Source organism: Vespula vulgaris, chromosome 6 (genome assembly GCF_905475345.1).
Source record: "Vespula vulgaris chromosome 6, iyVesVulg1.1, whole genome shotgun sequence".
Classification (NCBI taxonomy): Eukaryota; Metazoa; Arthropoda; class Insecta; order Hymenoptera; family Vespidae; genus Vespula; species Vespula vulgaris.
Genome location: NC_066591.1, coordinates 5,241,225 through 5,266,130, shown reverse-complemented (window position 1 = coordinate 5,266,130; position 24,906 = coordinate 5,241,225). Strand labels below are relative to the sequence as shown.

The 24,906-nt window shown below is 35.3% G+C and overlaps 1 long non-coding RNA gene across 1 annotated transcript in view; it reads left to right on the top strand.

Moving 5' to 3' along the window:
• The first annotated feature begins 3,298 nt into the window (after positions 1-3,298).
• The window catches only part of LOC127064735 (uncharacterized), a 40,842-nt gene continuing 19,234 nt past the window's right edge, over positions 3,299-24,906 (top strand). The window contains exons 1-3 of the long non-coding RNA XR_007781815.1: positions 3,299-3,362; positions 6,798-8,367; positions 9,566-9,696. This is a non-coding gene — a long non-coding RNA (uncharacterized LOC127064735). The remainder of the gene's footprint in view (positions 3,363-6,797; positions 8,368-9,565; positions 9,697-24,906) is intronic.

Sequence of the window (24,906 nt, the reverse complement as noted above, 5' to 3'; positions counted from 1 at the left end):
GTAACACTCTTCAATTCTTTTTCGATCATTCAAATGGATTTTGTTAAAGCATTACTATGATTTTCTAATGCTTAACAAGATTAAATTATAACATCATTACAGATTTAAAATTGTAATGTAAATAGTATAAAGGATGGAAAAAATGAAGAATATGTAAGAATATTCGAGGACATGATGGTTAAACGAAATAAGCGCGCTTTATCTGTCGATATTCATCGACGAATATTTTTCGTTCAAAGTGAAGACCGATTTGGCTTCTTTTCGGATTCTTATCGAAGGGAATTCGATCGGAAGGATAGGAGACATTTTGGAGAATATTACCCGTACAACTACCGGAGAAAATGACGCGGTCGGACGAACAACCGTTGTCGCGAACAGCCTGCGAATAACGCGTGTCGCTGACGCGGATTTCGTGTCATCCACAGGTCAAACACGTTCGCTAGTAGAGTTAGCGAGATGTATCACGAACAATAGTGGAATCGAGAGATGAACTGCTTTGTCTCTGTATATATGCTTGTATTCGTACATATATCTTTGCTAACCAAAGTGAATTTTCGAATAACATGTACGTATATGTGTATGTAGATGGGTACATATTCGTGACAAGATACATTCTCAAGAAGGAAAGAGTTAGATTACTTCCGATGCATTTTATGTTCTTTCAAAGAGTCTACCATCGAACGTTGTAATTCCACTGTATCACTTTCACACACACGAATGTATACATTTATATGTGTACACATAGTGAAGGCTCGTATAATCTAAAAAGTGACGATGCACATTCCTCGTAACAATGTAACTTTTTTTTATTTTTACATCGAACTGCTGAAAGATTAATCGACAAGCTCGTTCAACTATAAAAGACCTATTCGAGTGTACACGTGAGGCACGTGTCAGCACTAATTTTTATTTCGGAATTATCAGTGCGCAATATATGAATGCGTTCGAATAAAATAAATAAAAATGTTCATTTAATTCTGAAATTTAAGAACAATAGGAAGAAAAAAGGAAGGAGATCGATTTAAAAGAAACACATATGGATTTATTGGTGCAACTAATGATTTTATTTCAACTGTTTACATCCCAATAGTCAAGGATAATATATTCCAAAGAAAACTTTTTTTCTATCTTCCAAAATGAAGAAAGATAAATAGAGAATAAAAAAATGAGAAGGGAAAGAAAGGAAAACAACGTCCACCGTTGCGTTCTCGGGTAGTATCGATTTTAAAAGCGGAATGAATGCAAATGTGCACCTTTTTTCTTTACTTTACCTTATCTCTACCGTTCAACTTATTTTATTCATATTGTTTTACATACTAAGGGGACAATAATTTTGATTACTTTGATTATCTCCCAATTTTTTAGAGATACAAAGAAACTTTTTTTATGAAAGTTTTTACGAAGAGAGCTATAATACGGTAGTAATAATTTTTTTGTAGGTAGATGCATAAAGGAAATATGAAGGTCAACTAAGTTTTTTAAAATGGAATCATATGTTTTTATTGCATTGTATCGATGTAGCTTAACATTCTCTATAAAAAAGTATTAATTCATATATGTCGAAAAATTATTAGTTTCGGAGATATAATATTTTACATTTATAATTTTATTGCGAAAGAAAGCCTTTCGAAATTTTTATTAATATTCTATTCCTTATTTTAATTAAACAAAATAAAATTTACATTATTATAACATAAATTTTAACGATTTTATTATAGTTATGTTCTTATTATGAAAGAAAAAAAAAAAATTTGATTTTTAAAATTATTAACAAAATCGATTTTATTATAACAATATTATTGCAATATTTAAATAAATAAAGCATAAATTATACTTGAAAATGGTGTTTGTTTCAAGTCTCTACGACTTTCCGTTCCGGAGATATCGCGTTCGAAAGATTTTCATTCATAATTAGGGTAAACATCTGTTCGTAGTAAAAGTAGTAGTAGTAGTAGTACGAGTGCGTAAATTCTTGGAATTTATGTAGGTCAGTGTGTCATCCAGCCGCATGAATGAAATTATATAGGTCAGTGGATCAACGTAAACTCTTTCCACTTATATGGGAATATCTCCAGAACGAAAAGTCGTAGAAATATGAATGAAATATCATTTTAAAGGGCAAAATTTTATCTATTTTTTCAGCGTATTGTTAATAAATAATTAACAATTTTTTATAAACAATATAATTTTTATAAACAAATTTTTACGAACTAAATTCATCTTATTTTGTTAAAAATAATCCTAATTGTAATTTATTTATAAAATTATATAAATTAATAAATAGTTAATAAAAAATTACTTTTTTACCCGAGTAAAAATTTTTTTCTACATTATTAATAGCCACATTCTTCATTTACATGAGCATATCTCGGGAATTAAAAATTTTAGAGACTTGAAACAAATATGCAAAATAAGTGCTTATTCTATGTTTAGTTACACCATTATTATAGTGTTAAGATAATTTTTTGACATATATTGATCCTTCGGTTTTCTTAGAAGATAGTTTAACTTCTTTGTTGATAAACAATCCTTTTATCTGCTTGCATCCTTCGAACAACGCCACATCTTCAGCACGCTTGCAACATAGCTTTCTCTTTTCAAAGTTATCGTCCCAACAACTCCGCTATTTGCCAAGTGAGTTTCTCTAAACTTTTTCTCGTTTCAAGAGCTCAACTTCAGGGTGCCTTGACGACAACACTTCATCCGCATTTCCCTGTCGAATTCCTCGTACTACTCCGTTTCCCGGTTTCAACCGGATGCCTTCCAGGAACAAAACCGGGACCCATCTCCTGGTCTCTTCTTGGCAGTGGTCCTGGCCTCTTCCAAGCTCCTTTTCTAATCTATTCCTCTTTCCTCGCCTAGAGCATCCACAGCATGGGGAAGAGGTGGGCTGACATGGGCTTTACTCATTCGTTGACCGACTTGGTATTCTCCCGGAGCCCTAACTTGTTCTATCCGAAGGGTAAACCATAGCTTAATGTAGGAGATATTCCATTGGGATGGTAGGTGTTCGTATTTCTCTCAAGTTAGAAGGGAGGAAGGTTTTTTTAACAGTGATGATAACGATCCAATGTTTATGTTTATTTCGAACATGTTGCGTTACATGTTTTTGAGTCACGCGACTGACTCATAGGTTTTCCTGGAAAACAAATTTCTGCGAATTGATGTTCTTATACCCATCGTTTCAAAGAGCTTCTTATATCCATTGTTTCGAAGAAACTCCCCACTCTCAAACACCGCGCTCAGTCGAGTCGCTATTATAGGGCAATGTTGTCAGTTTTATTTGAACTCTTGGAGGGACAACATCTCTTTGGCGAAGGAGGAGCTCTCAGATTGTAAATAATTGCGGACGCTGAAGTCAGGTAATCGATATATTATCCTTATAGATATTATTTGTATTTATATTTTAATATATATATAAAATATATATATAATATATATATATATATATATATATATATCGTTTATATATAGTATATATAATACCGGTTACATTAAAAATCTCCTGGAGGATGATCATATCCTGTATAGTATTTTGCGTCTGATCTTTGCGCCTGACCTTCGCACCTGACCTTTTCTCTACTATATGAATGTAAGTAAAACAAACAGTCTGTCCGACAAAATATCTTTCAAGGGAAACCCAATCTTTTTTTTCAACAATATCTCTAACGAAAAAACGTAGAATAACGATTTGAAATTAAATTGAACAAAATATTCTCTAATTGAATCTATACCGTTATATGGATCCGTTCCGACAGAACAGCTTATTCCTATGGTGGATCTAATTTTGCGACAAATTTTTATCCATCATCGATTAATTCCAAAGAATAGAAAAATCATCGCTCGCAATCATTATCATAGATATGTATATATACATATGTAATTAGAAAATTATACATGTACATTTTAAGGGATATTTGCATAGAATTTTAATGCTATTGTTGTCGTTCTATTCGGCTTATTTTTATTATAAAATCATTAGCTAACGTCATTTTGATAATATAATGTTAAACAATAATTGTTTTACGATTATGATATTATCGACAACGTCTATCATTGAATTATCGATTGATCAAATTATTAATAATACGTTTTATTTCATATTTCATATTTTATAAAATAAAAGAGATCACTACGTTATAAAAAGAAAAGAATAGATCATTCATAAAGGAGAAACTATCTTTTTCTTAAGAAAGGACTTATTGTAACAAAAGATCTTGCACGTGCAAGATAATCCTCGATTCCCTTTCGATACTTTCCGCGAACGTGGTAGCACGCGTTATAATTTTAGTGCGCGGCGTAGTGCCGTGACTTGGCTATAAATAACATTGAAATAGCATGCCCAACGTCCGACCAATAAATCTAGATATAACCCTGGAGAATAAAATAAAGTTATGGGCCCGGTTCATGCACCGATACAGACCGATAGTTTACCTCGCTTTGACTACTAGCAGTAGTAGTCACTTTGTCTTCTATCCCGTTTCCTTTCTCTTCTTTTCTTCGTTTATATATATATTTTTTTCTTTCATTTCGTATCTCGAGATTCTTTTCATTTACTTTTTCTTATTACTCCGTGCAACATCCGACGTATTTTCTTCTTGCTTCTGGGACTTTCATTTTTACAATACTTTTGCTTATCATCTTCCTTTTTCCTTTTACTTTCTTTTCTTCTTTTCCTTCGTCTTTGTCGTCGACGTTATTGCCTTTATTAGCTTTCTTCACGAAAATGCATTTTAACGCGTTGGCACGTATACAAACTTTAACCCGTGAGATCTCTCAGAACAAATCACTCTACAATCCCTTCTAGCCATCTCGAGAGCCGCTTAGATATGTATACCTATACCTATATATATATAATATATCATAAATAAGATCAGATCTTTAGAATCCTTGTTACTACACAAAATATACTGCTTTCGATATAAACTAGAATAACGTTATGTACCGACGATAAAGACTCTTTTCTCGAAGCTTCTCTTGGCTTTTTTTAATATTCGAGATCTTGAAATTCCGTCGACGATGAAGCGTATGCGCTTTGAAACGACGTACTGTTTAAATTTTTATAGCTTTCAGGTACTATTTCGTAGACAGTTTTCGAGAGACGCCATCATAGAATTTCTCTATCTCTGAAGCCGTAAAATGTTGGATTATCGAGCGTCTGTAACCTTCCAGTTTGGACAACTTTCCTTTCCCGAGGGGGTAGTGGCAATGTTCTTTTGCTTTCACTGCTTTCTACGTTTCTCGATATATTGTCTGGAAGAATGAGTGAGAAGAGAGAACGAACGAATACAGTGGTAGATGAATCTAATAAATATGGATAGAAGGAAAGAAGCTTGCAAGCTTACCGGAGAATCTTTTATCCTTCTAACCGATCGAAACTTTCTTTTCCGACGATTCTCGTACTTTCCCTAAAATAACAAATCACGCTTTTTTCTTATATAACTACTTATCTAATTTTACGTAATTTTTTTTTAAAGTACGTTTCACCGGCTTGATTTTAATCGATTCAGCGAGGATCTCGAGTTTGAGAGAAATTGAAGTATGTTTTCTTGCTTTTAACGTCGTAAGACGACGCAAATGTCGGAATTTGAAAGAGACGGAGAGGGAGAGAGAGAGGGGGAGAGAGAGAGAGGCAGGGAGGGAGAATTGATAGAGGAAGGAGATTGAAGGAGAAGGGCAAAAGGTAATTAAACTTTCACGCGCTTTGACACAAGTTCGTTGCAAGATGATGCTTGATTATTTATATGCATGTATTCATGATTATTAGCTCTTTTCTTTCCATTTCTCTCTCTCTCTCTCTCTCTCTCTTTGTCTCTCTCTGTTTCTCTCTTCCTCTCTTTTTGTATTTCTTTTTCCTTTTTTTCTTGCGAAGCTATTTATATTTATCAGCGTGTAATTTTGGTAACCCATACGTAGAGCAGGAAATTTAGTTGAAACCTTCGAAATTTTTTTCACGATTAACGCGCATCCTCTTTTCTATGTGCATCGAGAACGATCCGTGTTTCACGTTAATTTCGACGACGATGCTCTTTCTTCCTCGCTGCGAAAGTTTGGCCTTCATTGATGCCGTTTTTCAACGAGCATAGCTACTAAACAAGCTCGTCGTAATTAAATTTTTGTCCCTTCTCGTTCTCTCTGGTCCACCATCACCATCACTTCCTTCTTCATTTTCTTCTTTTTGTCTTTGTTCACTGGCTGACGAACTCGAGGTGGTGCAATTAGTGTCGCTATGACGTTGCTTACCTCCTTCCCTATTCCCCTCTATTTCGTTAGAGAATCTTGTTTTCTACTTTCGTGCGTTATCAACCATCGATGTTTTCTTTTAATCTTTTTTTATTTTTTAGTAACGATAAAAAGAATTACAGGGAGAACTCATCGGACGTAAAATGTGTTATATACCAAATGTTATCAGCAAAGGTTCAAATTTTTTTCTTAAAAAGAGTTATATTCGAAAATTTACTCCACATGAAAGATATTAATTGTAGCATTGTGCACTCCAGAGTAAAAAGGCTTATGAATCTAACAACAACATTCGTTTGACATTTTCTTCCTGTTTTTCTTTTCTTTTTTTTTTTTATTATTTTTACAATCCTTTCGACTAAGATTAGAAACGGAAAATTACAACTTCTTTTATTTGATAAAAGTAAAAAATTCTATCGATTTATCCTGAATGTGATATATTGCCATACGTCAATAAAGACATATTTCATTTTTCCATTAATCGACCATACTCACGTGTGTCGACTTCATTGCATTTCGCAATACAATCGGGATAAACTATATATTGTTTGTTTTAGATCGATGTCATTTACGATTGCTCGTTCTTCAAAGATCGCTACGGAACACGTTTGAAAAAGAGAGAAAGTAATACGGATTTATAATGGGATTTCAGGTCATCGTTAACGGACTGCAAAGTTGAAATGGCGTACACTCTTTCGAGGAACTAACTTCGACGGCTACAAAGATTATTTATTTACGGTTCGCGAACACGAACATTTCATCGCGAAATCGCGACATTTCTCCCTTTATCTCTCTTTCTCCTTCGCTCTTCTTTTTTTCTTTTTCAAGGGAGTAAACTCGCATCCCTACCCCTTTGCTTTTCTGCGCATACTTTCTTACGAGGGTTACCCTCGAAACTTAATAAGCGGTTTTCGCGAGTTAAACGTCGTTAGTTATTCATGCGAGAGGATAACAATGGATCCTTTCCATCGAGCTCCTGAAACTTTTAGTTTTCTTTCCATCGAATCTAGCTTCGTATGTAAACTTTACTAAACTGTGAACTCTATAGTATTTTTACTTTATTTTTTTATTTTGTTTATACTGAATATGTATTGAGGATATGGAAGAAAATAAGTTTCTTAAAATTAATTTCCAGCCACAATATCGCTCGAGAGGATCACGAGAGAGGGAGATAGACAGAGGGAGAGAGAAAGAGAGGGGTCAGAGAGAGAGGAGAGGGAGAAATGTTATCTATATTCGTGCAAGAATTAATTGTTATTTTACGACGAAAAAAAAAAATAAAATACTCTAGTAAAAAAAAGAGTTTTAAATGTATGCATAAAAATTGTGTGCATATGTTGGTTATGCATTAAAGTTTCAAGATAGCTATTATAATGATAAGCGTGATATACTCAGCTTCAAAAATAAATGTTACGAAATAGATAACGAGATACAAATATCATCACAAAAAGAAAAGATAACATTATTATCAAAACTAATATATGATTAGAATATGTGTAAGTACAACCAAACTTGAGAACTTCATAGAAGAAACGAACGTATTAATAAAATAGAGTTTAATAAGAGAAATACGACCTAGAAATAAAGGATATAAAATAAAAGATATAGAAAAAACCAATATGATATATTAAAAAACAAATTATCTAATATAAATTATGAAACGTGTATTTATATGCAATACATCATGCGTCAAAAAAAAAGAAACTCCAAAGAAAGTATTGAATATATTGAAACTATAATTAATGATTGGTAGTTATCGAAAAATAATGAGCATTTCTTTCTATCATATATCTTCGCGCAGTGATGAGTCATTTCATCTTTGTTTCTTTCGGGCTTTGTTTTTCTTTCGCTTTGTTTAGTGCGTTATGTGGAGTCAAGCCGTAGGAGAGTAAACATTGGTCGTGACCGAGGCCTAAGAACAAATGTTTATTTATATACAATCGTGCTGTAACCTTCCGAACATTTATATGTGATCGGAGATCGTCCTTGGATATACCGATCAGTTTGAAACGAGACATTGCGGCGTTAGTATGGATAAGACACGTTCAGACAAGTTTATTCAAATCTGTGCTATGATTGTGCCTCTCCATGATGGGACCGAAGGACCAGAAAACGAAGAAAGTATCGGTAACTATCAAATATAATTTTTATCGTTTCTAATCCTAATTTTTTTATACTCGGCGTACGTAATAGATTACCTTATTATCGACGATTAATTGATATTTTATATTATAGTGCGATTTTATACAAACTTTTGTACAGATTTGAACGAAAATCGAACTGAAAGAATTTTGTAACCGAGAAATAATAATAATAGTATTATATTATATTAATTATCATCTTCGTCACGATACTAACTAAACTAATTAAAAGTCCTCTCATCTCAAAACGTTTAGCATGCACACACGCGTACATACATTCAACATTCACAAATCATTTAAACATTAAAAAAGCAATCATACTTAAAGCAGCAGTAATAATCAGAAATGCATTACAATAATAATAGAACATATGGGTGTAGGTTAATCAAGACCCATTGCATGATTATCGAATCACATGATGTGAATTAGTAAAGAACGTAATAATAATAATTATTATAATAATGTAGTATCAATATATAGTAACAATGCTTCTAATAATGATTCTATAGAATTCTGCATAATGATTCTAATGATGACAATAATAGTAATAGTGTGCGTATGTGTAGTAAAAACATGACACATTTCTTTTTATTACGATATAGGGAAAAAAATATGATTATTTTTGTAACTATTCGAAGTGCAGTATAAATGAAACTTAATAAAAGAAGGGAAATTATTTTTGTGAAATTTGATAACAAAAAATGGTAGTTTGCAAAAGAGTAAAATAGTTGTAATTTGTAGGAAATGAAAAATTGTCGTACCGATCAATTATCAAATAAGTAGATTTTTATGCCTAAATGATTAACAATTTTAATAAACAGACATTTAATTGTTAAAATAAAAGATTTTTGTGATATTTATTTGTTAATTCAACTAATCAAATATGTACTAATATCTAATAGAAGATATTAGCTTTGTTCGGTACTTCTTTTGAAATATTCGTTTACTAGGAGAATTACAAAAAATTAAAACACTGATAAAAAAATTGCCTATGTAACAGAAAGATTCAACTGCGATAATATTTAAAATTATATCAGCAATTTGTAATTATGAATTTTTTGTAGATTTTTTTTATGTAAGCTGTCAAAGAATGTTAAGCATATAAAAATCAAAATGTTCGAACTTAACAAAATATCCCCATATATATTTTAATGTTATACACAATTTATATTTTGATGAAATAGGAGAGACGAGTATCTACTACCAAAAAGAGAAGCTTTTTTCGCCGGGGGTCTAAAAGGTGGAGCCCTCTGACCGGATTGAAGGGTTGGTTTATTCTCGCTCACACAGTGCAAGTATGTGTGGAAGTATCCAGGTATGCACGTATGTGTATTGGAATACATGTAACAGAAGCGTCGCACTTGCGGTAGTGGAAATGGATCCGATGTTATTTACGGTAACTTTGTTTTCAAGCTCAGGTTGGTACGTAGATAGATGCACGAAACGTGATCGCTTGTTACTGGTGTAATACTCGATACGATGCGAGAACGATGGCTTCACTTCGATAGATGAAGTACATAGCATTCTTTTTCTTCGTTTCTCACAGCTTCGAACGATCATCACTCCTCTTCGATTAAATCTTTCTACGAATTGTCTATTTCCTTTAAAAAAAAAGAAAAAGAAAAAGAGAGAGAGAGATCATTTTTATATTAAGCATATGTTTTGCGTATGCGTTCCGTTCATTTCCGTGTGTATTTATACGCAAGGGATCCTCACTACGAAAGCAAGATGAATTCGATAAACCATTTGCGAAACAAAATACAAGGTCTCTCGTCGCTCGTAAACAATTCTGACGTGCTAGAACTAGTGCATTTTTACGAGTATGGATTAATAATAACATGGTGCAATTCACGTAAAGGTATATGTATGTATGTATGTATGTATCTCAATCGTTGGAAGGGCAACCTACCGATCCTAACTAATTAACGGTCAGTTATCGACGATGCAGCGAAGCTAAACACCGGCACAGTTGAGGTGCTACATAATTTCAGCCTCACCGAATCCCTTTATACGTGGCTCGCGTAAAACCGCAGTTACAGTTAATAATAAAGTTCGTGGCACTATGCCAGCTCTGATATACTACGCATTCTCTTTCTCTCTCTCGCGCTATCTGATACCTTCTCGTACCTTCTCTATTCGCAGCCACAGTCATGGTCGCAGGTAACGAGTCGGTAAAGCCGCTTCACGATTCGTACATAGTTTGTATATCCGACAGTGCATGATGTAAATATGCCGAGAGGAGAAAATAAAGCAAAACGGTGTCGTTACTTATAAACCTACTAATTGTAATAACCTGTAATTACACGGCTAACAACACAAATGTTTAACTCGAACACTTTCGAGCTTAATTATGATACGAATTGAATCGTTGCGTTTGTTTTTCGTCTTTTTAAATTAGTCATACGTCATAAAATTCCAGATAAAATAGAAAAATATTCGATCTATCGTATATGCATGTATTCTTGATTTTTATTCGCGATAATTTAATTAATAGTCGACGATACAGTTAAGAACAAAAATAGTTATATTTAACAGAATTCGAAAACTTTCTGGTATAAGCCGATATCATCTCGAAATTTCAATATACGAGAGGAATTTGTTGTACAACTTGGGTAGCACATTGTTTCGAAGATTCCTATGTCCGATATCGTGATGATCTTTCCATCATAGCGTATCCGAATTATTTAAAATTTAGAAAAGATTATCCACAAAGGTGCTTGAAAAAGATACACAAAGAAAACGAAAAAGGATATCTATTTCAAAGTAAAATTAAAAATATGGTAAGTCAAATTGTGATGTAAGGAAGACTAAGAAATTTTGAATAAAAAATAAATATTTTCTTTTTTTAGATTCCAATCGTAATTATTATTATTCACAGATAACTGTAAAGTATTTGTTTAATTTAATCTTAATTTGACTTGTAAATTAAAAATTTGTAAAACGCTTAAATTCTAAAGACTTATCATATATTACGTACTAACTTACTAGTCTCAAATTATCCGATACATTCGATGTGACGAATTGAGTCAAGGATATTTAAACGAAGTTATCTCTGTCTCTTTCTCTCTTCGAACGGATGAACGTTTTCAACGCGTTTTCTCGAGACTTGAACTTCTGATGACGTCTGTTTCAACTCGGCAATTAACAACGTTTGCGTAGCAGCGACTCGCTTAAACGCTTGAATAGTCGTGCTACTGCTTTGAAATTGAGGCGGCTGTACGGCAACAGACGTTCTCGTTTGCCGCTTAAGATGTACGTTAAAAGAACGTATATCTCGTAGAACGGCACCTCTCTCTTCATTTTCGTCTCTACGTAACGGAGGTTATAGCTAGATGACTACGACGAGACGAGACAAATTTTCATCCTCCGGTCTTGTTCGCTCAACTACCGGATGCAGAAACCGATAAGCAAGTTAAGAGAGAAAGTTGTGAGATAGTTGAACAAGTTTTTTTCTCTTTTTCCATCTCTCTCTTTTTCTATCTATTTATCATTCTTCAAAAATTTCATTTTGATATTTTTCTAAAGATGGAAATGTCAAGAATTTATTGAATTAGATATATATTTTATTTCTCTCTCTTCCTTTCTCTCTCTTGCTCTTTCCGTATGTTTCAATGTTGACATATCGTCACCGTTAATTATTTCATCCACACGTTACGTTGAGCAATTAACCGAGCTAGAATAGGGTCGTTAAATGGAGGTAAGGAATAGGTACGACATTGAGCCATCGTCTTATTGCCCACAGGGGAATCGTAATTAATTAAGCTGGGACAATATTCGAAATCATGAAGGAGTAATTTGGTATTTGTTTGAATGAATAACGTTATTTTCTACGTTCGACACAGATATTCGTTGATTATCACTCGCGTCGATTAATCGAAACGCGTATTGTAATGATAAAACGTTAAAAGAAATTTATTATAAAGAATTTTTTATTTTTCCTTTTGTTTCTCCATTTCTAATCAGTAATTTATTTGTATAATTTCAAACGACCTCGTAGGAAGTTTTGCCTTTTTAATGATCACATTGAAATCTTTAATCTGCAGCAAAATACGAGCGATCGATTTTTCTGACAATTTCACCAACGATGGTCCATAGTTAACGTTGGATTACATTAACCTGCATGCTTGACCGCGGTTAAGCTCGAAATTCGAATGGCCGGTCATTGTAATCGGAGTTTGCCCGTTTGCTTTGCCGAGTTACACTTTAAGCAAAAGCTATGAGCATAGTCTTCCCTGGAATATTGCAATGGGAGCTTCTCTCAAACACATTCCAAGATACTCCTCAGAACGGACTAATTCGAATTGCTGAGTATTCTCGATCGCTTTTAGAAAGAATCGTCCTTTCGTTTCGCGATCGAACGCTCTCGTTCACTCGAATTAATTCCGATTCGAATAAAAAACTCAAGAAGAAGTATCGTAATGACACGGTGCAACGTGTCTTTTCGTAAATATTTCAGGCACGTCAAAAGATATACATTCCCTATTTTTTCGCGTTAACGAGCAACGGATCCTTATAAAAAGATACGTAGCTAAATCTGTGAAATCTCGCGAACGAATGATCGAACGAAGTTTTTTTCGCCCTTCGAATTAAACACACGAAGAGACAAATGAAAAGAAACGAGATGAGAGTCGGAGTATTTGGTAGGTGCGAAAAGCTGGGGCTGCTTGATTTGATGCGACTCTCAGTAAAAGAGGAACCGAGTCGAGAAAGAGAGAGTTACACATACATACATATATACGTATATATATATATATATATATATATATATATATATATATATATATATATTTACATGTACAATTGGATGAGAATGCTCATACGTAAATGATTCACATACAATACAAGAGAGTCGAAAAATATCAGTGTATACCGGTGAATGTGTTGCTTCTATACATATATACGCGAATGTATCTGTATAATATATAGTATATAAATATATAGACACACGTGCACGTGCTTTGGATCCGCTTTTCAATGAATGCCAATATAAAGGCGGGTCGTCCCAAGCTTTCGCATTCTCAGCCGCAGCGAGAGTGCACCGGCTGGGCTCGCCTTTATACGCGGAGGAGCAGAAAACAGAACGGTAGCTCATTAGCGGTAACAGGGAGCCGAGCAAGAGAGGAAGCTCGTTATCCATGGATACACAAACCCAGAACGTATGTACGTACCTCCTTCGTAATCCGTGCGGTACGATTCGAGTTGTCTGTATGTCTTGAAGCCCGAGCTTTCTACGGGCGTCACCCCCTTTGAATTCAACTCGTACCCCTTGCAATCTATTTATCTATATATACATATACTTCTATATCTTTATCAAGTTCTCTTGGTAATCATGAGTTGATGCTTTTAATTTAGTCATCGAACATTTCCTTTTTCGTACGTGTTTTCTTTTATTCTTTTTTTTTTTGAAGAAGTATTGAGGGAAAATATGGTTAGAATGATCAAGCAGACAAAACTTTTTGAATTTAGCAAAGTTTCCGCAGGAGTGCTTTCCGGAGGATATTGATCCTACCGTACGGTGTATTATATAAAGGCGTAGTTCGTTTATCGTTATAGTCGTCGTTAAAAAAAAAAGAAAGAAATTGGTTAAAATAATATTTAATTATTATAGAAAGGATTATACCTTCGATTAATTTTTGTTTGATTACGTTCTACAATTAGATAATAAACAAAATTAATTGATAAAGTGGAGACTAACTTTTTGTTCTTTTAACATTCGAATATACGTAAAAATAATATCGAGAAATATTTGTTTCCTTAAGAAATATTGAAAGATATTTGTAATTATTAATCTCGAAACTTTAATGGGCAAAGATGAATGATCTTGTTAGAGTATAGAGCCGTGGACGACGTGGTGACCGTTTTTAGGATGAATAATATTCTGTAAGAGGATTCTCCGCTTTTGCTTTTCGTGGAAGAACATTAAGAGGACGATTCTCGTTCGTCCTCGCTGTTGTTTAAATGCGATCTCTCTATAGCCGTACTCGTCGGGGCAGAGTTCCGCATCGACTTAATCGTCAAGAGACAGAGAGAATTTACATTCACAGTGATACAATGCTATGCTTACTGACAAATCGGTCGTTCACAGTCAGCAACGACACAACGAGGAACGCGAATGGCCTTTTGAGTCATAAAGACTATTTCAAAATATCATAGTCTCTTCGTCTTTTCCTGCTTTAATTATCCAGCGAGTTCGTAATTAGGACTAACGATATATACTTGAAAGAAAAAGTTGGCAGCAACGATAATTAAAGTTTTTCTCTTCGTAGTTTTTTTTTCTTTTTTCTTAACGATTCGACTTTTAAGTCAACTTCGATATAATTATTATGTAATTATCTTTAATCTAGAAGTGTATAATATAGGACTTTGTGGATTGCGTTTCTTTGTAGCTTCTTATTTGAACACGACTGGCAGTAACTCTTATCAGTAACGACGTCTTCAAAATAACGAATATAACCATAATTTAAATTATTTCGAGTAACTGAGAGCAAGAAAAATGTGACCTTGACCATTTGGGATTCCATCAACCGACAAGATCTATCGGCTCGGAAAATCATCGGCTTCTAGTCGAATAGGCCGTTGTCACTAGCTTCCTGGTAGTACAAGGATACCGTAACCAGAGGAATGCTCGTTCGCAGTAATGCAATAACTGTGGTATCGCGACGGCAGGATACCACGAAGGGCTGGCATTCAGATTGGTCGCATCTCCCGCCGGTAAACTTGGAAGCATTTGCGCAAGATCGATCGCGTCAAGTTTAAGAAGAAAAACGAATGATATACGAGGATTACGTGAGTACGATTCGTTCGTGAACTGGTGAGTTTCCGGTGAGTTTGGCGTACAATGAACCTCTCTTGTGGAATCGTTTCTTCCCGCAAAATCATATTCGTTCGTGTTTCATACCGATGATTAATAATATACTGAAAAGAGAGGTAAACTTAGACTTTCGTTAAAAGTAAGAAAGATTCAATATTAACGATAAATACGAAAAACGGGAACTTCAACTTTTGTAAATCGTTTATTTATAATTGGAATGAGGAATTTAACTCGATCAAAGAGAATCGTGTGTCTCGAGTTAGTTCAAGTGCGTGACAATCGTTGATACAGTGTAAAATTATGAAGATATTATACTTTCTTACTTTAAAAAACAACAGTTAAAAAAATTGGAAGAGAAATGGAAGTATCTTTTAAATAAAATTTAGTCACTTTTAGAGATAGACAAGATTTCTTGATTCATCAATAATTTTTTAGATCGAGAAACAACTTGATTTTCTTAGTAAGATAATAGTAGCAAGGTATAGATACTAAAGTGTCTTGATTAGCCACATGTCAATATACGCATAAGCGCGAAGGATAGCCATGGCCTTAAGTGCCATCCTCGCGTATACCAGCTAGCATAATCGAATTTGCAAGGGATAGACCAATTTGATTACGTAGAGAGAGAGAGAGAGAGAGAGAGAGAGAGAGAGAGAGAGAGAGAGAGAGAGAGACAGAGAGAGAGAGAGAGAGAGAGAGAGAGAGAGAGAGAGACGGAGGGAGAGAGAGAGGGAAAGAGAAGGAAATGGATGCTTCGACATTGCTCCGTGTAATATCAAGTCATTACTATAATACTTGCGAATCCGGCTTAATAAACGTTTATTTAATACGATGCACTATGAGAGAGTCATGAAATTGCAAGAAATTTGATATACTTGCACGAGTTATGAATTCTCTAACTTTTCTGTTTTCTTTATTACCAGGCGTATCTACTCGAACTTATTGAAATAAGTTAACTCATTGAATTATACATTCTGCTCAAGACTATTCACAGCGAATAATAGACATGAGTTATGCATTTGACCCGTAAGATTAACACGCTCCACAATATTGTCGACTTTTTATAACGCTTGAGAGAGTAGAAGGTAATGATCACTTTTGCGATGTTTCATCCTTGATAGGAGAGAAACGAATATCGATTGTTGCTGTAAAAGCATTAAGATTCCTTTTTGATCTATTCTTTGATCGTGTCGCTATCTCTTTTTTTTTCTTTGTTCTCTGTTCTCTCTTTTTCTCTTTCTTTTCGACACTGATGATCGCGAACGATTATCAAGGCGACTTCGTGTTTCTTCGTATTCGCGAGATTCAACTTTCTTCGTTTATTAGAGTAGAACTTTTCTTCGTATTAACTTTTCTTCGAATTGCAAGAATGAACAATATTTCCTCGATTTCTTCGAGAAGTAAAATGTCCCCGATCCTCAATCTACTTTTTTCAGCCGACTCTTTAGCTTTGTCATTATACGAACGCATTCCTTCGTTTGAGATTTCTTACTTTTGATCTTTGAGAGAAACGTTAACGATTGAATAATTTGTTTTATGGAAAAAGAAGAGGAACGAAGGATGATTCATTCAAGGACGTTACGTTCGATGGTTTCCTCGTAGCAATTAAAGACGTTCGAATGTCTTTAATTCGGTGCAACATGTCGACTATTGTTCCAGACAAAAGAGAAAAAGCGATCAAGCTCGAAATACACCTTCTCTTTGGGATTATTCGGGCATACTTTTCGTAGGTAGCACTGTAAGTGATTCTTAAGCGTTTATCTGTAGTCAGACACATATACATATATACTTAAAGCTATACGTACGAATAGCAAGAGTGAGAAGGTTTGAAATACCGAGCAATATCAGGGATACGGCTCTTTTACGAAAGTACCGAGGTGCTGGATACAATCCAGGAAGCTCTTTTTCTTTTTCTTTTTTTCTTTTTTTTTATGCGCATGCGCGTGTAATTCACGTTTCCGCACGTATGCCGCTGCACATTTCCCGCAATCTCAAAGTTTTAGAACGATGCAAAAATCGCTTTTCTACGAAAAGGGATGAGATACTTATCAACCGTGTAACAGTGGACTTTCATAGTGCATGATAGAGGAGATGCATTTTTAGAGAAAACTCTGATCCCTCTGGAAGGGAGTGATACCACGTTCTCGTGATGTGAATTCTTTATTTGAGAAAGATAGATTGTTAGATAGATAGATAGATAGATAGAGAGATAGATAGATAGATAGATAGATAGATAGATAGATAGATAGATATATAGATAGAGACAGAGACAAAGAGAAAGAAAGAGAGAGAGAAGGGGAGAAAATATTTATAAACATCTAAAGAGAGATAAATATATTTGATCATAAGTGATATTTCATTAATAATTACACATATTTGATATATGTATATATCCGAGTATATATATTTCTTTTTTTTTTAATATTCATTCAAATTAATCAATATAAAGTGATCAATACAGTAACACTATAAAGTAAAATAAGAGAAGATAAAAATGAAAGAAGGATGATGCAGGATTGTAGAAATTATTCATTTCAGTGAATAAGAGTGAAAAGGTATGAGAGAGAATACACCCTTTCCGTATTTGTTTATTCGACGTGTCGAGCGTCGGTGGACTTGTTGGCCGGTTGGGTCAGTGCCAGACTTAGTATTGCTTCATAAATCCTTACCCAAGGAACTCCTGCATCATCTTGTATTGTGTCGCAAATAGTGCCCGCTTGCCCGCGTACCAATAATCGGATGTATCCGATAAAATTTATGGCCGATGCCTGTCCCTTCGAGAGGAAAGGAACAGGCGTGAAACTCGAAAGAAGCTCATCGAAAGCTCTTGGATATATTTGTTAATCTTGTATATTTTTATGCAGTGTTTATTTATTGTAAAGTTTTATATCAAAACGAAATTCGAGAAAAGTCGTTCCGTTCATCAAAAATTATTATATGCTTCCTCGTAATAATAATTTCTATTCTTACGAATAAGAAATTGTTTTTCGAGGAATTCTTTTCGAATAATAAGAAACCATTAGGGAATTGGATCGTTAATTCTAATCATCGATGGCTATTCATACAAGAAAATTGTATCAGAAATCTCAAGCTTGACCAGCTCGAAGCAATAAAAGAAAAGAAGAGAGATATTTGTTAAAACTGTAGTTATGAACGATCCTTCACGACTAACAATATTTTATTTTCTTTTTTTTCCACAGTTACGTTCGTTGATTGCTTTACGAAACAATGAATGAACGAGATCATTAATATCATTATGATAGATAAAGAAAATAAAGTAATCAATATTGTAGTAAGACATAAAAAGCTATAACATCGTATTAAGTAATTTAAATCCATAAAAAGATTTAAATCTATTAAAAGGTCCAACATTTTATACGGTTAAAGTTCACTTGAATCGTAGGGTTGCTAAATCCTAAAGGGTTTTCCTAGCGCAGAAAAGGATAGATCCACTCATTCGTTTCCCATTTCAAGAAACTCTACAACTCCTTTCCATCAGTTTCATCTCGCATTGGTAGAAACTTACCGGTGGATCAAAGTCTGAAGACGAGTCGTCGAAGGCGTGTGTTTGTGTGTGCGTGCGTGTATGTGTGAGTATGTGGTGTATCTAAAGGAAAAAAGAAAGATGAAGAGAGAGAGAGAGAGAGAGAGAGAGAGAGAGAGAGAGAGAGAGAGAAATGGTAGAGGAGGTATTGAGGTCGGATGCGAGAGGCGTCGTTGAGGGTGGAAATATAGGGAAAAAGACTCGGGGAGAGAAGATCTGGAAGGGAGGAGTAAAGTTCTTTCCCTCTCTCTCTCTCTCTCTCTCTCTCTCTCTCTCTTTTTCTCCCTCCCTTTCTTTTCTTTCTCCTTCACTCCCCTCTAGTTCACGCATCGACGCCTCTTCACCGCGAATGCGAATCGCTTGCTAAGGCGAAACGCTTGACGAATGATGAACCGGTTTCGCTAGCATGAACGGAGGGAGATAGTAAGAGAGGGTAACGTGGAATGAAATAAAATCGAGCGTTTCGCGGGTGATGAACCGTGATGACGAGTTGCGATAAAGGAGCGAGACGGCATCGTGAAGATGTATGAATTTAGGATAACCAAAAGTACCTTACGAATTCGTCGTCTCGTCGCTCGCTTTACGGAGCTGGAAAAAGAGCGGTGCGTTTCTTTTTCTTTTTCTTTCTTTTTTTTTCGAGGAATAAATGAATTCATAGATTTCGAAGAGAACGAGAACGTGCTTTGAGAAAAATAATGTAAAATTTGTGAAATGATAATATCAATGTTTTTGTTTAATTTAATATACTGTATTTTTATCGTCTATTCTTGTTTTCAGTTTTATATATTTTCGCGTTTAACTATTAATAAGTATTATTCGTCGAACGACGACCACGTTTCTACATATGCATCGAAGAAGAAGGAAGAAGTAACGTCCGGCTTACTCATTCGTAAAGGCATCGCCGTAGTGATATCGCGATTCGCATCTCTATTTAAAGTCGGACACTAGACAAATGTTAGCATTCGCGCTTCCCATTCGTACTGTTGGGACTTTACGTACGTTCCTGTGTGAGGCTATATCTACGAATATGGATACGCATTTGAAAGACATCCGAAATGGAGCGCCTGGAAATTTTTCTGCTTTCCATAGAGAGAGAAAGAAAGAGAGAGAGAGAGAGAAGGAGGAGGGGAGAGAAAAGAAGAGAGAGAGATGGAGAGAGAGAAGGAAAAAGAAAAGGGCGAAGATGTGCAAACGGAACGGAAAGCCTTCTAGGCGTGGGAAACTCTGCTTTTGACGTATCTTCACGTCACGGAAAAGAATATGCCTTCTTTTTTCTGTTTGCAATTATTTGTTTCAAAGGAGAAAGCTCCGTGTTTCTATGATATTTTTTAAATTTTCTTTATCCATCGTGTCTTTTATGATAAACGTCGATATCTATCGAGAAAGACGAGGAAAATTGAATGGGACAACAACGATCTCGCTTTGAATAGAATATTTCCTGTTTTTTTTTCTTACATTTTCTTTTCTTTTTTTCTTTATAGAGCGTATACAGCTAACTAAAAATCGAACGTGCCATAGCCAGAAATTTTGAACGATTTAAGTCTTTCTTTTGGCAGTTATTATTCTTTGACGAGTTGTTAAAATAGTATTGTAAGAATAAAGAGAAAAATATATAAATCGTTTTAGTCATATAGAAGTGCAATGAATATTCATGTTCAAAATGTATTTTTTTTTATTAATGAGTCATCCTCGCATGTACCCAAATGTGGTATGCGGAATACGAATACGATAAAGAAGAAGCTGCGAGATTCCTGTTGTAGAAGTGTCGGCGAGGGCGACAACAAGAGCTGTCGAAAGCAGTTCGGATTATTTATGAAGCTTTTTTTCCTTTGGCTACACTTCGAAGCTTGCTGCTACTATAGTTCCGTTGCTTTAAAGCCAAAACGCTCGAGACCGCGACGAAGAGCACGAAGAATTCAAGGAAGAAAAGATGAAATTGTCAGAGAAATCGTCGATGTTTTCTTCCAACGTTTTCATGCATTTGACATTTTGAATTAGGTTCTTTTTTGTTTCTTTTTTTTTTATAGGACTTTCTTTAAGTTCAATAAGACATTAATATGATAATATTGCAAGTATTCGAATCGATATTTATTGATTGTATTATAGTGATTGATATAAATTTCTTATAAAATTTCTCTTCATTAATGGTAATATATTTTGACGAATAGTTTATATTACCTCACTTACGTAAATCTCACAAAAACATAAAATCTAAATCAATAAAATTTTAACTCCTCTTATCGCGTTTTTTTACAATTTATTCATCAAGTTTTTTAAAAAACGTTTTCAGTAAAATACGCACGAACAAGCGTACTTGCATATATTCCGACTTATCTAGCATATGATTATGAATATATAAAAATGTTACTCGCGTCGATCTTTCGTCTTTACTTGGAAAACACACAAGTTTGAGATAAATAGCTGTTATTGTTGTCATCGTCATCTCTGTCGGTATTCTTGTCCACTTCTTGTTCGGACAAGGTGTCGCTTTAAACTGGATGACTTTATCTTATCCCATGTCACGCGTTAACAAGACGGATTTAAGAAGGATGGCCGTGTTACCTGGTAGACGCGGATCGAGGAAAGAAGGAAAGGAAAAAAGAAGAATACTCTCAAGGGTTTTCTGGAAGAGAGTAAACGAGCGTTTACGAGAATGGCCCATTATCAGGGCCAATATCCAAGATGCTCGACAACCTCCTAACGATCCTAACACAACTCCTCTCTTTCTCTCTTTCTCTCTTTCTCTCTTTCTCTCTCTCTCTCTCTCTCTCTCTCTCTCTCTCTTTCTATTCCACATCTTTTTTTCTCTTTTTCTTTTCTTGCCCTTGGACAACTCCCTCCTCCTTTCTCACGCTTCTCCTCCTGCTCTTTCTACGTTCTCGTGTTCTCCTAGAATCTAGAATCTCGCAAGACTTCATCGAAACCTCTTTCAGAAAGCAACCGACAACCGGCTGGCAACGACATTGACGACGACACCTCCTGATAGCGACGTCTTCTCTTACTCTTCTATCGCGGCTTTCACGTCGTATCGTCATTTCGTCTCATTTCCCTTCTAAAGCATGTCGCACACCGCAGTGCTTTTATTAAGTTTCAATGACGCTTGCTTTCTACAGAATGAACTAATCCTTGATCAGGAACACTGTAATAGCCTTATTCTTGAATCATTGTCCTCTCTTTTATAACAGTTTTTCTTTCGTTTCGATCACAAAAATTATTTTTAATTCGTTCATTCTTTATGATTTATTTTTATGTTTCATAGACTTTTTATAGTCGCTCGTTTATAACTGGGAAATTTATAGCTGCATGAAAGAGTTTCTATGAAGTTAATCTGTTCTTTTGAATGTTGAATTGGATATGTGGTTTCGTTGAGCTATTCGAAACACTAAAAGAGAATGAGAGAAAGAGAGAGAGAGAGAGAGAGAGAGAGAGAGAGAGAGAGAGAGAGAGAGAGAGAGAACCGTAATCATCTTTTCGATAGGAACGGTAAAAATATAGTAACCATCTCGATTCGTTTTCTTTTCCAGTAATGGAGGAGGTAATCGATTTTGTGTGTCGCCAATGTGAGAGATCCCTTCGCTACGGTATTTTTTATGTCGAGCGATCAGAGAAGGGCTCGAAGGTTCCTTAATAAAGGACACCGATAGGCTCTCTTCATTGAATTCGTTCTGATACTTTTATCCCTCGAAATCCGTGTCGGGCCAAGCACAGAATAAATTTCTCTTTCTCGCTTGCCGATCGCATATTCCATCTCATGTTCGAAACGATTCTTTGAAAACGAAGACTCGTTCATGGTGAGCCCTGCTGTCTCCTATTATACCGTTTCATTCGCTTGATGTCCGAATCGAAATTGATGGACGGACGGATTATCATAATTACTCTTTATTCATGAATTTATTTTCGTATCATTTTTCGTTTTGTTCGTAAGTTAAACAATTACAAAAAAGTTCTCGCTTCCGTTGGATGTTTTAAAAAGTAACGTCAAACCTTTAATAACCACGTATCATATAAAAATAGGCAATTTAATAACATTCACGTAATGTTAGTCTCGTATCAAAGTTTTGATTAGCTATATAATTACATGTCAACCGCAAGAATACAATTCTAAATATGAAATGGCAAAATAACGAGTAAGCGATCAGCGAGTAGCCGAAATCTCAGAATCGGTTCAGTATCATACAAGAGAATTGTTGATATTGGAACGAGTGCTTCGAGTCGTTCGACAATTATTAAACAGTCACACATAGGTGTATCTGCAGTTGATCGCTCTACGAACGATTTCTCGTTAGTTTTGCGTCATATGCACGTTTCCGTCATATCGAGCTAAACGGTGTGCATTATCGTATCCTCAATGCGACCGTGGATGCATAACCTTTTGGCTCTATCTCCATTCCCCGTAGATTTGCAAAGCCGATAATCCTAGGCAGCCGATCGTAAAACGTACATTCGTCATTTCCCTATAGTCGAGTCATCGAGATTTGCACGCGATCGCCCCGACGCGATTCGATGGAATTGAAAAGTCGGACCGGACGTGACAATCACGTAGCAAACAATTTTTAAAGCCGATGGACGTGAACTTTTTCGAGTCATTTGATATCCATCTTTTCCGTTTGGTACTCCGATCTTCACGGAATACACTTGGAAGTTTAAAAATGTATCAATTGCCTGTCTTCTTATTTTTCATACGACTTTATAATAAGTCCAGTGCTTTTAATAATGTTTTTATAAAAGAGAAGCATATAAAAAAGCTTGATAATATATTATGTTTTTTATTTTAAAAAGATGAAAATTTTGTTAATGAAATTGTACGTCAGTCATCGATGGCCCGATCATAATTAATACGATAATTTATAAACCTCAAAAACGGGGCAGAGAATAAATGTATACCCATTTTTACATCGTTTTTATCCTATCTGATTGTAGTGAAAAAAGGGAAAGTCAAGTTAATCGACGAAAAGTCTCTCGACGATTTATCTCAGCGAGTCTAAGAAGGCTTAAGATGAAAGCGTGTTGTTTCGCTGTCTAAACCGGCACGGACAGATTGCGGGGCTCGTTTATACGAGGCACTTACACTCTTGCCGTCGTATGGCATCGATTTATGCCTCAGCATGCCGTAAATTCGACGGATCTTCCGCTGTAAAGTTTCATCAGGCTAGTATTCACGCCGAGAAAATCCGCTACGTTTCGTCACCTCTGCTTGTATACCACATTTTCAATGATTTTTCATCCGACTTTTTAAATCAATAACTGATCAAAAATAATCATTGTAGACTTAAAGACGTGCTCGTACGTTTCATAGATTTTTTTTTTCTATTAAACAAATGTGACTTCAGCGATGATTTTTTGATCGATATTAATAGTTTGAAACTTCGAGATGGATAATGGTAATTTTATAGAGATTTACAACAGTACCCCGTGAGAATGCATAAATAATATTACTTTCCACGAAGTATTTGACCCAACGAAAGATCGAACTTGCTAAAGAGAATTGAATGTTCAGCGGAATCATCTCATGCTCACGTGCGTGAATATGAAGCGTTGAAACACGCTTACGGCTTCACCCATAGAGAAATGTAGGTATATCGTATTCGCAGTTGCAACTAATTTACCGTACCGCTGGACGATTTATATTTCGATGAAATCTATTGCATCGACAAAAAGCCAATAGTCCAGGACATTTGGTTATTTCAGCTGATGTATTATTATCGGTGAATCTCGCGGTCGTCAGGCGGCCTGTTGCCTGCATCAGCGGTAGCTGTACGACATGAGATAAAGAGAGACATAGAGAGAGAGAGAGAGAGAAAGAGAGAGAGAGAGAGAGAAAGAGAGAGAGAGAGAGAGAGAAAGAGAGAGAGAGAAAGAGAGAGAGAGAGAGAGAGAGACAGAGAGAGGAGGAAAGAGAGATGATAGAGAAGAGAGAAGAGACATCTAACAACAACGCAAAATTCGCGATTTCCGCGTATCGTGTACGAACGAGCGCTCGCTCGAGACATTTTCCGCCGACGAAACCCGCACGCCCTTTCTATAGGAGCTCTGCGAAATTGTTTTCAACAATAGGCGAAACTAACAATAGGACGAAGTCGTATAGTACCGTTCGAGACGACATAGAGAGGGTGGTGTTGTGTATACGTACGTACCTTACTCAGGAGATGCTACAACAGGAGAATATCCGT